Source organism: Drosophila mauritiana, chromosome X (genome assembly GCF_004382145.1).
Source record: "Drosophila mauritiana strain mau12 chromosome X, ASM438214v1, whole genome shotgun sequence".
NCBI lineage: Eukaryota > Metazoa > Arthropoda > Insecta > Diptera > Drosophilidae > Drosophila > Drosophila mauritiana.
Genome location: NC_046672.1, coordinates 21,827,526 through 21,839,633, shown reverse-complemented (window position 1 = coordinate 21,839,633; position 12,108 = coordinate 21,827,526). Strand labels below are relative to the sequence as shown.

General features: G+C 39.7%; 1 long non-coding RNA gene across 1 annotated transcript; it reads left to right on the top strand.

Annotated features, from left to right (window-relative positions):
* The first annotated feature begins 5,317 nt into the window (after window positions 1–5,317).
* On the top strand, window positions 5,318–11,385 carry LOC117146811. Its single transcript, XR_004459823.1, has 2 exons — window positions 5,318–5,372; window positions 10,900–11,385. It is a non-coding gene; the product is annotated as an uncharacterized LOC117146811 (long non-coding RNA).
* The last annotated feature ends 723 nt before the right edge of the window (window positions 11,386–12,108 follow it).

The following is a 12,108-nucleotide window of genomic DNA, read 5'->3' as shown; positions in this document are numbered from 1 at the left end:
AAGCAGCCCAGAGGATTGTGTGGCAACCGTACCATTAGTAGGCCAAGGCCAAAAAGGAAGAATACGGACCACCGCGCCCAGTTCAACTGTTCACTAAATTCACTCGTCACAAATGAAACATAAACGAGCATTAAACATAAACTAATATAAAAAAAATATTGTCCACAATTATTATTCGAATTTTCTAAAAAATCTTTATTTTTTCTCAGATTTTAAGATGAGTACACACCTCAACACGCATACATCAATTGTCAAGGTTGAGTGAAACCACATTTACATCCAGTTTACGCTCTTCGAAGATTAAAAATAAATACCGCAAATACCTTATAATTGTTGTTTGTTGAAAAGGTGCTCCAAGTGTGGAACACTGACAACCATATTGGGAAGATCCTAATCTTCACCCAAACTCAGCGCATTGAGAGCAAAGGCCGAAAGAGTAAACGCGAAATAAAAAGTCTTGAGCCGCGCGTCCGAACACAAAGAAGTTTTATTTGAAACTAAAACTGATACACATAAAAATGCCAGCTTCATGCGGCTGCTTATTTACTAATATATATACATACATACAGTTCATGTGTATGTATGTATGTTCTCATACAAAATTACATACGCACATGTGGGCATTGCTTATATTCAACAGCCTTCCTCAATGCCAACATGTTTACAAAAATTAAAACAAATTTAACATTTTCATAAACCCATTATGCTTTCCCTTTGAAAGATTCTTTGTCATAATGTCTGCTATCATCTCATTCGTAGAAGTGTACTCTAACACAACGTGACCCTCTTTCATGACTTCTCTAATGAAATGATATCGAATGTCGATGTGCTTCGTCCTTGAGTGATGAACCGGGTTCTTCGCTAAGTGCTGCGCACTCAGGTTGTCGCCATGCATAACCGTCGGGGTCTTCAGATCACCGCATCCGATCTCCACAATTAGCCTTCGTAAAGCTATAGCTTCCTTGCAAGCCGTGGTCAGAGCCATATACTCGGCTTCAGTACTGCTCAACGCCACGCTCTGCTGCTTCTCGGACCTCCATGATACTGGTCCGCCAGACAGGAAGAACACATACCCTGTGTATGACTTTCGGTCCAAACGGTCGCCTCCCCAATCTGCATCCACAAAGCCGGTAAGTGCCTGACCGCACTTTTGATAATGCAGCTTGACGTCCACAGTTGACGCCAAGTACCGGAGGATGTGCTTCACAGCCACCATGTGCTCAGAATGCGGGTCCTGGTTCCTCTGAGCCAACTTCGCCACCGAATGTAGTATGTCTGGTCTGGTAGTAAGCCCAAGCTACATTAGCTCACCAATTGTAGACTGATACTGCCCTGCGTCGACCTTCTGGCACTGCTCGCCCGAGCACACCACTTGATGTCCTGCATCCAAAGGTGTCGCCCGCAATAGTTCCTTGATATATTGCGAATGGCCCAAAGTGATTTCTCCAAGGTCGCCATCTCGTTGCACCTCCATGCCTAAGAACAAATGCAGTGGACCCTTGTCCGTGCACTCGAAAGACTCTGAAATCTTGGCTTTCAGATCCTCCATATCTTCCATACTAAGATGAGCATCAGATTACCTTGACCACTTTGCTGATAAAGACATGGTTCATGATTACAGGCCTTAAATCCCAAATCTTTTAGAACACCGTCGAGCTTGGAGTTCCACTCTCTGCCTGACTGCTTCAAGCCGTATATTGCCTTCCTCCATGTGATGCAAGTACAATTGCATCTCTGCTGCCAATGCCAAAATGAGCCTCACACTCTCGAGCATGCACACGGGTGAAAAAGTCTCGAAGTAGTCCACTCCGAACTTCTGCGAACACCCCTTTGCTACTAGTCGTGCCTTGAAGCGCTCAATTCTACCAGAGACGTCTCGTTTCAGGGAATACACCCACTTGCAAGCCACACACCGGCGATTTCTTGGTAAATCAGCCAGCTTCCATGTCTCATTTGCAAGTAGCGCCTTGTACTCCAGGCCCATTGCCTCTTCCCACTTTGCAGAATACTGCGAATTGATGGCCTCCTCATAGGCCTTGGGAATTTCGACGTCGCTAGCCATCAACACGCCAAGTACATTGTATTGCTTCTTCGGGCGCCCTGGTCTACCCGACCGAACAATCTTTGGCCGTCCAGGCCCCACATGTACTTCAGCTTCTTCTGCCTCAGCTGCACTCTCATAGTCGTTGCTGCTGCCCACGGGTTCCGTATCGTCACCTTCCTGTGCATTCGAATCACTCTGCGGCTCCGGGTCATCAGTTGCGGGAAACTGGAACTCAATGGTATTTCCATGATTTACCAAACTACCGGACTCATCAAAAAGGACATCTCGCTTCTCGATCACACACCGCTTCTCTTTGTCAAACAGACGGTACCCCTTAGCCGCTATTGAATATCCAATCATACGATATTCCTTTCCTTTGGATTCGAATTTGCCTTTATGGACTCCTTTGTCCAATGCCACTGCTATGGCACCAAAAACCCTCAAGTGGCTCACTGCTGGTATTTTTCCGGTCCACTCTTCCATAGGGGTTTTGTTTTGTAATGCTCTGCTCGTTGATCGGTTCCTCAGATACACCGCAGTGTTTATCGCCTCAGCCCATAGAGCCTCACCCAACTCCGATTGCAGCAACATGCACCTAGCCATTTCTACTAGCGTGCGGTTGGCTCGTTCTGCAACTCCATTTTGTTGGGGAGTGTGTGGAACAGTCAGCTGTCTAGCGATCCCATGTGCCTTTAAGTAGTCATCAAAAACATTATTGACGAACTCACCACCATTATCGCTCCGGATACATTTTATCTTTCTACCTGTTTGTCGCTCGACCAGTTTCTTAAACTCGACAAACTTAGCGAAGACCTCGTCCTTCTTCCGCAAGAAATATACAAAAATCCGCCTGGACTTGTCGTCTATGAAAGTGAGAAAGTACTTTGATCCAGCAAGTGACGGATTACTAAATGGCCCGCACAGGTCTGAATGGATCATATCCAACAGCTCCTCAGCTCTGCTCCTCGTTGTCTTCGGAAATGGTTGCACATGGATTTTTGCCAGCATGCACGTCTTGCATACTGCGTCTGGTTTGAAAACGACCTTTTCAACACCGTAAACCATCTTCTTCCTCACCATCTCCTGTAGGCTGCTTGTATTCAAATGGCCATACCTTTTATGCCATAGTGAACCATCAGCATCAACGGCCGCAAAGCAACTGTTATGTTTCCCTTGAAACATATACAAATTACCAGCTCTCATTACACGCAGTATTCGCTCGCCTTCCTGAATGACGTCAGCGTAATGTGGTCCAAAATTGACAAAACATTTATACTGAGCTGCACGGCTGACTGACATAAAGTTGCCGTTCAAATCTGGGACGAAGAGTACGTAGTATTCAATACCAGAGTACATAAATCAGTCTTCAGCTTCACTGTTCCTATGCCCTTTGCTAGTAGGAATCCATTTCCAGCAAGACTAATTTTTTCAGTGTGCTCTTCAAACTCAGTAAAAACACTTCTGTCACAGCACATGTGGCTGGTAGCCCCGCTATCGAGACACCACTGTGTTTTGCCAAAACCACCACCATCCAGTGCATTTAACAAGGAGCATTGTTTTTGTGTCGCGCTCTCTTTGTTTACTTTCTCGCGACGACAGTTCGCTTTAAAATGCCCACGCTCTCCACAGTTATAACAAACTACGTCTTTCCTCTTCTTTGCGCTCGGCCGAGCTTCTCTCGCCGGCGCCTGTGGCTTATGTACTGCAGTAAATGCCTTTGCGCTCTCCGTTTGTTTTTCTCTCTGCTGCTCCGCTCCTTCCCTTCTCGTGTCTTCCTCGATCAGCTTTATACATAGAGCATCGAAAGACGGCAGCTCGTCGCGCGTCTCAATGGCGACAACGAAATTCTCGAAACTCTCTGGAAGGCTCGACAGCAAAACAACACTGCGCAATTTCTCGGTGATACCAATTTCCACCGCATCAAGGGCATCAAAGATTTCCTTAAATTCTTTAATATGTGACGATATACTCTGCCCTTCCAACAAACGTTTGCTCAGCAACTTCTTATATAGCATGACCGTTCGTAACGGCCCTTTCGGCTGGTGGACATCCTGTAAAACTTTCCATGCCTCAGCCGCAGTGAGACACCCTTTTACATAACCAAGTTGCGAAGACTTCACACTCAAGATGATCGTGGCCAATGCTTTTTCATCTTGGGATTGCCAAGCACCTCCAGTATCAACCTCAGGTTTCACGGACTCTCCTGAAACCACCTTCCACAAACATGCGTGCACCAACACTGAACGCATCTGGATGCTCCACGTTTCATAGGAGCCATCCTCCAGCTTATCGATCTGATATAGGTTACTCATTCCGGCAATCTTGAGTAGACTCCAAAATCTAACTCCTGAGTTTCACTACACGTTTTTCCTTTAGGCAGCTCCTAGGGCGCTGGGCCCATAACCTGTTGTTTGTTGAAAAGGTGCTCCAAGTGTGGAACACTGACAACCATATTGGGAAGATCCTAATCTTCACCCAAACTCAGCGCATTGAGAGCAAAGGCCGAAAGAGTAAACGCGAAATAAAAAGTCTTGAGCCGCGCGTCCGAACACAAAGAAGTTTTATTTGAAACTAAAACTGATACACATAAAAATGCCAGCTTCATGCGGCTGCTTATTTACTAATATATATACATACATACAGTTCATGTGTATGTAAGTTAACAACAGAAACTTTTGTTACTCCTCTCGACGGCCGATACAATGAACCCTTAGTACTTTTCCTGCAAGAATTGTGCAACAAAGTATTCTAAGAAATACAAGAGTTCAAAAATCCTAAATCAACAATATTATAAACATCCGCCGCGACGAACCCACGCAACACCGAAATTGCAGAGATTGCAATTCGATCCAGTTCAATCGAGTTCAAACCACTCCAATGCTCCGCCTAGCTGCCGATCACGCCATCAGCGACGACGACAACGTTCTGCCGACGCCTCTGCCAGACACCCACAGCTTACTTAGGGCTTACTCTAATTCTCAATGTTTAGTTCTTAATTTGAATCCGAAATAAAAGGTCAACCTCGCAAATTGGACTCGTTTAATTTCCACAAAGGAAAAGATTAACTGGCGCCCGAACAGGGACCTGATGAGAAGGAAATCTTGTTAAGTCAGATTAGTACATTAGTACGACTCCATCAGTCCCAAAAACCCCTGTTGCATTCTTTGGTACGCGGATTTACTAAAGGCAACCCATAGGCGGTCTACGTGTTCTGTAAGGTACGACCGCAGAACATCCTCTACGTGTGTGCATCGCAGGATCCCGAGTAACAACGTAAAAAGGACAACATCCGGATCACCAGGAGGAGTAGCCGTATCAAGTTAGCAATGTAAGTAGAGTTAAGTGAATCAGATTACCTAAAACGTAATAAGAAGTCAAGAAAACTAAAATAATTCAAAGTAAAAATAGCGATATGTTAAAAGCAAAAACAAAGTGAAAGTGTTTAAAGAAATTGACGAAAGTTTGTGAATAAAATAAATAAGCGTAAAGCAATAAAATAAAATATCGCTGCACTACCAATAAAAAAAGCAGTATAACAAGCTCAATCTTGCGAATCCCAAGGGACCCTCCAAGGTAAAAGAGCAAAACCAGACACTGGTTTTCAACAATTAAAATAAATTAAATTCACTTTAAACAGAACACAGTTCTTTGATCACGTTCCTTTGCTAAAACTAAATAAAGTAAAATTCGAAACTAAAAGAAATTACAATTCATACGCAACTAAATAGGTTTAAAAAGAATTTTTATGATTCATAATTTAAATTTCAATTAAATAAAATTTTTAATACGCGATTAAATTTTACCATAAAATAATTAAATTAGGAGTAAGTTTCAATATTAACGTGCTATAAAATTTTGCTACTAAACACTATTGATTATTAAGACCTATTTAAATTTTAAATCAAACATAAATTAACTAAATAATTGAACGGATCTATCAACAAATCTTAAGTGACACAATTTAAAATATTTTGTTCCCTCATTCATTTTATACACTTAAATAATTGATTCTATTGCTATAACCATACTTAGCTACGCGTAACCATACTAAACAAGTTGACTATTCGATATCACAGTAATTCTTTACCTCAATGGAAATTTCTCCTTATGGCAAATTTCAACAATTTAATTAGACCACTAGTGCTCAACTTAGAAACAGAATCTGAGGCAATAAACCGAACAGAACCTAACGCACCTAATCTAATTCAACAACACGGACAAGTCGCAAGACAACAAACACACCAACAAAACAGAAACATAATGGCACAGCCCGAACAACTAGCCGAAATCGTTCGTCAGATTCTGGCCGAACAACTCCCAACTCTCTTGCATCAAAGTCAAAGCTCTAGCTTTGATTTCGCAAATGTCGAGAACCAGGGTATTAATCCAGAACATCAACATAATTTACAAGATTTAGACAAAGTCCCCGATATTGTAAGATCTTTGCATGATTTTTCCGGTGACCCAGCTGAATTCGGTTCCTGGAAAAGGAGTGTAGATAGAATATTAGAAACTTATGCTCACACCGTAGGTACAGCAAAGTATTTCGGTATTTTGCACACAATTCGAAATAAGATAAAAGGCATCGCAGACATTGCCCTCGATTCTTATAATGTCCCGTTGAACTGGGCAGCAATCTCAAAGTGCTTAACATTACATTACGCAGACAAACGAGATATTTCCACCTTGGAATATCAAATGACAACAATATTCCAAAAGCCCAATCAGACAGTTGAAGAATTCCATCAAGTTGTTTACAGACATTTGTCTCTAATACTCAATAAAATAAGTTGCATGGAATTGGGCAGGGAATCAGAATTGGTTATGACCAAGTTGTACAGGGATAAAGCTTTAGATACCTTTATCCGAGGTCTCCGTGGCGACCTTCCCCGGTTGCTGGGCATAAAAGAACCCACTGACTTGCCATCTGCTTTGCACTTGTGCCTAAAGTTGGAAAACCAGACTTACCGTATCAATCACGCTTCGGGCAAAATTCAACAGAACAATTTTAGAAGCACACCTCAAGGGCCGCCTCCACGCCCACTACCTATACCCAATAATATGGGTTACCAAACCAGACCAATACTACCACCCAGACCCATGCCAGCAGGAGTGTTTAATGCTAACTTTGGACACCCACAATACCGACCAGCACCGAATAATTTTGGGCAACAATTCCGACAAGCTCCGATAGCACAACCCCCAGCACACCAACCGTATCCACCACCTCGTCCGATTGCAACAAAACCCCAACCACGACCAGAGCCAATGGACGTGGACAGAAGCCTTCAATCTAGGCAAATTAATTATATGAACAGGCCTCAATTTGATGCCTCTGGTAAACGACCCCCAATACCTATTACAGATCCAACCAAAAGACAAAGAAATTTTAATATCCAAACTGAAATCGAACAACAAACTGAGGCAGAACAAGGAGCACCGACAATGGCCGATTACGAACAGACTTTAGCAGAACAAAATGAACAGACAGACTATGAACAAACACTTGGTGAATACACAGAAGTGATTGACAGCAATGACCAAGAACCAGAGCATGACTATTCCTATCTCAATTTTTTAGGGTAACTGACTCTTCACTGCCATATTTTGAATGTAAGGTGAGGAGTGGAGAAATCTTAAAAATATTAATTGATACCGGCTCTAATCGAAATTATATTCAACCAAAACATGTCTCAAACCCGTTACCAAACAAAACCATATTCAATGCTGTCTCTGTAGGTGGCGATATAAAAATAACTCATCACAAAAACGCCAATTTATTTAACGATCTGAATACAATAGTTAAATTTTTCCTATTACCAACCCTCAAAACTTTTGACGCGATATTAGGCAATGACAGCTTAAAAGAATTAGGCGCAGTCATTGACACAAAAAACCAAATAATGCATTTAAAAAATGGCTCGAATATTCCCATTAAAGAAAAAAAATTTGAATCAGTCAATGTAATAATACCAAGGTTGGATCACCTTACACACAATCAGCGATTTGAATTAAATCGCTTACTCAAAAATTACCCAACCTTATTTGCCGAACCGGATGACAAACTGACCTACCTCACAAATGTGAAAGCCGAAATACGAATAAATACTGACACACCAGTTTACTCTAGATTTTATCAGTACCCAATGGCTTTAAAAGCTGAGGTTGACAAACAGATTAAAGACCTTTTAGAGAATGATATAATACGACCATCGCGTTCCCCATATAATTCACCTGTGTGGATCGTTCCAAAAAAACAGGATGCTTCCAACGTAAAAAAATATAGACTGGTCATTGATTATAGAAAACTGAATAATGTAACAATAGCTGACAAATACCCTATACCTGACATAAACGGAGTCATTGCACAGTTAGGTAATAACAAGCTTTTTTCCGTTTTAGACCTTAAAAGCGGATTTCACCAAATTCCATTAAAAGAGAAAGATATAGAAAAAACAGCATTTTCCGTAAACAATGGAAAGTACGAGTTTACTAGGCTCCCCTTTGGTTTAAAAAATGCCCCTTCAATATTCCAACGCGCCCTTGACGACATCCTTAGAGAACACATAGGAAACATTTGCTACATTTACATTGATGACATTATTGTTTTTAGCAAAGACGAAGAGTCTCATTGCAAAAATCTGAAAACAATTTTTGAAACACTAAGTGCAGCAAACGTTAAATGCCAACTAGACAAGTGCGAGTTCTTTAAGAACAAAGTAGAATTCTTAGGATTCGTTATATCAGATAAAGGAATAGAGACTAGCCCAACAAAGGTAGAAGCTATAGCTAACTATCCGAGACCAAAGACCTTAAAGGAATTAAGATCCTTCCTTGGGCTATCAGGATACTACAGGAGGTTTATACTGGGCTATGCGACAATGGCCAAGCCACTGACCGATTTGCTTAGAGGGGAAGACGGACGCATTTCAAAGGGAATGTCGGCAAAGAAATTGATTCACTTAGACGATAAAGCAATAAAAGCATTCGAACAGTTGCGCAGTACACTGATATCCAAAGATGTAATACTCCAATACCCAGACTTTGATAAGGAATTCACACTAACGACAGACGCCTCTGACTATGCGATAGGAGCAGTATTATCACAATCCAACAGACCGATTTCATTTATATCTAGAACACTTTCCAAAACTGAAGAACAATACGAAACGGCAAAGAAAGAAATGTTAGCAATACATTGGGCTGTTAATTTCTTCAAGGGATATCTTTACGGTGGTTCAAAGGTCAAAATCTATACCGATCACGAACCACTTACGCACGATTGCAATTGGAAAGGTGGGATAGCTATTAGAAGGTGGAAGTCTTATTTGGATGAATATAATAAAGAATTGCTCTACAAGCCAGGGAAAGAAAATGTAGTAGCAGACGCACTATCGAGGGCACCAAGACAAGTTGAAATTAATTCATTGACAGCAACTCAACATAGCACTCAAAGTTCTAGCCACAATTTGATATCAAATGTTGAATCTCCGATTAATGTTTTTAAAAACCAAATTTTTATACTTAAAGAAGAGCCACCTGACTATAAATTTACCCTTCCATTTCCCACATTCCATAGGCATACAGTATCGCAGCCAACATACTCAGACGATGATTTAATACAAATTTTAAGAAAACATCTTTATCCCACAGTCATTAATGGCATTCACACAACAGAAGATATAATGGGCCAAATACAACGAATTTATCCAGAACATTTTCGATCTTTTAAAGTCAGATTTAGTCAAAACCGGGTAGAAGACATAGTTAATGAAACAGATCAAGACGAACTTATCCTTAAAACTCATAATAGGGCACATAGAAATGCTGAAGAGAATAAAATCCAATTATCCGAAAAATGCTATTTTCCCAAAATGAAATCTAAAATTTTAACATTAGTAAAACAGTGTCAGGTGTGCAAGGAAGGAAAATATGATAGGCATCCCACAAACCCAGAAATAATGGAAACTCCAATTCCTGAGTTTCCGGGACACACAATCCATATAGATATTTTCTCTACAGAAAAAAAACTGGTACTAACGGCAATTGACAAATTTTCTAAACTTGCGCAAGCTAAATTAATAAATTCAAAATCAATAGAAGACATAAGAAACATGACATGAATTACATGACATCCTATTCTATTTTGGCGTACCAAAATACGTCGTAATGGATAATGAAAAATCTTTTAATTCCGCTACAATAACTTTTATGATGAGAGACCAGCTGGGCATACAAATTTTTAAAGCACCCCCTTATAAAAGTTCCGTAAACGGACAAATAGAACGGTTTCATTCTACCCTCGCTGAAATTATGAGATGCTTAAAAACTAAACAGGTACACCGAACTTTTGAAGAACTATTAGATTCAGCTGTCTACGAATACAACTTCACAATTCACTCTGTAACGAAAAAGCGTCCATTAGAAATATTTTTTGGCAGAAATATAACCACTGACCCAGGAGAATATGACAAAAGCAGACAAGATAACATTGAAAAACTGAAATCAAAACAAGCAACAGACTTAAAAAACCATAATGAAAAACGCAATAAGATCAAAGACTATGAGCCAGGGCAAATAGTGTTTATAAAGCAAAACACAAGACTAGGTTCTAAACTTTCCCCACGGTACAAGAAAGAAACAGTAAAAGAAAATAGACATACAACTATTATCACAGAAACAGGAAGAATCGTTCACAAGAGTAACATAAAACAAGAGTAATAATACCCTCTAACTCAGTATTTTTGTCCGTTTGCGGGTATCGATCCGATCGTGAGGGATCGGCCTATACCCGTAAAAAATTAATTCGTTCACTGAATAAATGATTTTTCTTCTTCTCCTTTTCCCCATTACAGGATTTTCTTATTTTTAATGCTTCTGCCATTAGCATTGGCAAATATGGAAATCACTAATTACACCGACGCTCAAACCGTCTCAGTGTACAAAGGATTAGGGAAACTACAAATATCATCAACTAAATTAATCCATCTAATAGACCTAGAACAGCTAGAAACAGAATTGTACAAAATACGAGAACACACAATTAATGACTTAAAAGGAAGCTACCTCTACCATACACTAACACACGAAATAGCTCAGGCATTTACCGCATTAAGTACTCTGACCTCAAAATATCGCAAAGCTCGATCAATCAATTGGATTGGTTCCGCTTGGAAATTTGTGGCAGGAAATCCGGATCATGACGACTTAACTATGATCGAAAATAATTTAAATAGCCTTATAACTAACAATAACGATCAGGTAATAGTTAATAAACAACTGCAAAGTAGAATCAATAATTTAACAACAATCTCAAATATGCTTACGAACTCAATAAAAAAGGATAACAATTTTAACAATGAAATAGCAACGAGTCTGCAAAATCAGGTCAGATTGATAAAAGAAGAAATTGTAAACATTAAATATGCCATTCAATGGGCAAAAATTAACGTAATTAACACACTCCTTTTAAACGAATTTGAACTAAATGAAGTAAATAAAATATTTCAAAAAAACAATATTACCTCTTTATCAATCGAAGAAATGCTAGAATTTGTTGATGTTTCAGTGTTACATAATAAAACAGCGATTATCTATATCATCAAAATACCAGAACTAGACCCCACTACCTATCAAGATATGTTGATAAAACCCGTTATAAAAAATAACTTTATTGTACACTTAGAAACGAATGAAATATTCATAGCGCAAAAAGAAATCATTAATGTACCCAAAAACTGTAAAATATCCAATTACTTAAAAATATGTAAAAAAGAAAACACTGTAAATCTAAAACAAACAAAATGTATTGCTAAGTTAATTGAGGGAAAGGAAGCGCTGTGTGACTTCAGTAATGCAGAACATATTCAGAAAATAGAGGAGATCGATGGCAGCTTAATATTACTTAACAACTACACCGGCAACTTAATACACAACAACATAACTTACAATCTAAAAGGAACATACCTGGTTCATTTCTGGAACGATACCGTTCAAATAAATAGCAAGCAATTCAACAATAAAGAAAAATCTATCCTAAAACCCGGAACACCAATAATTCAAAT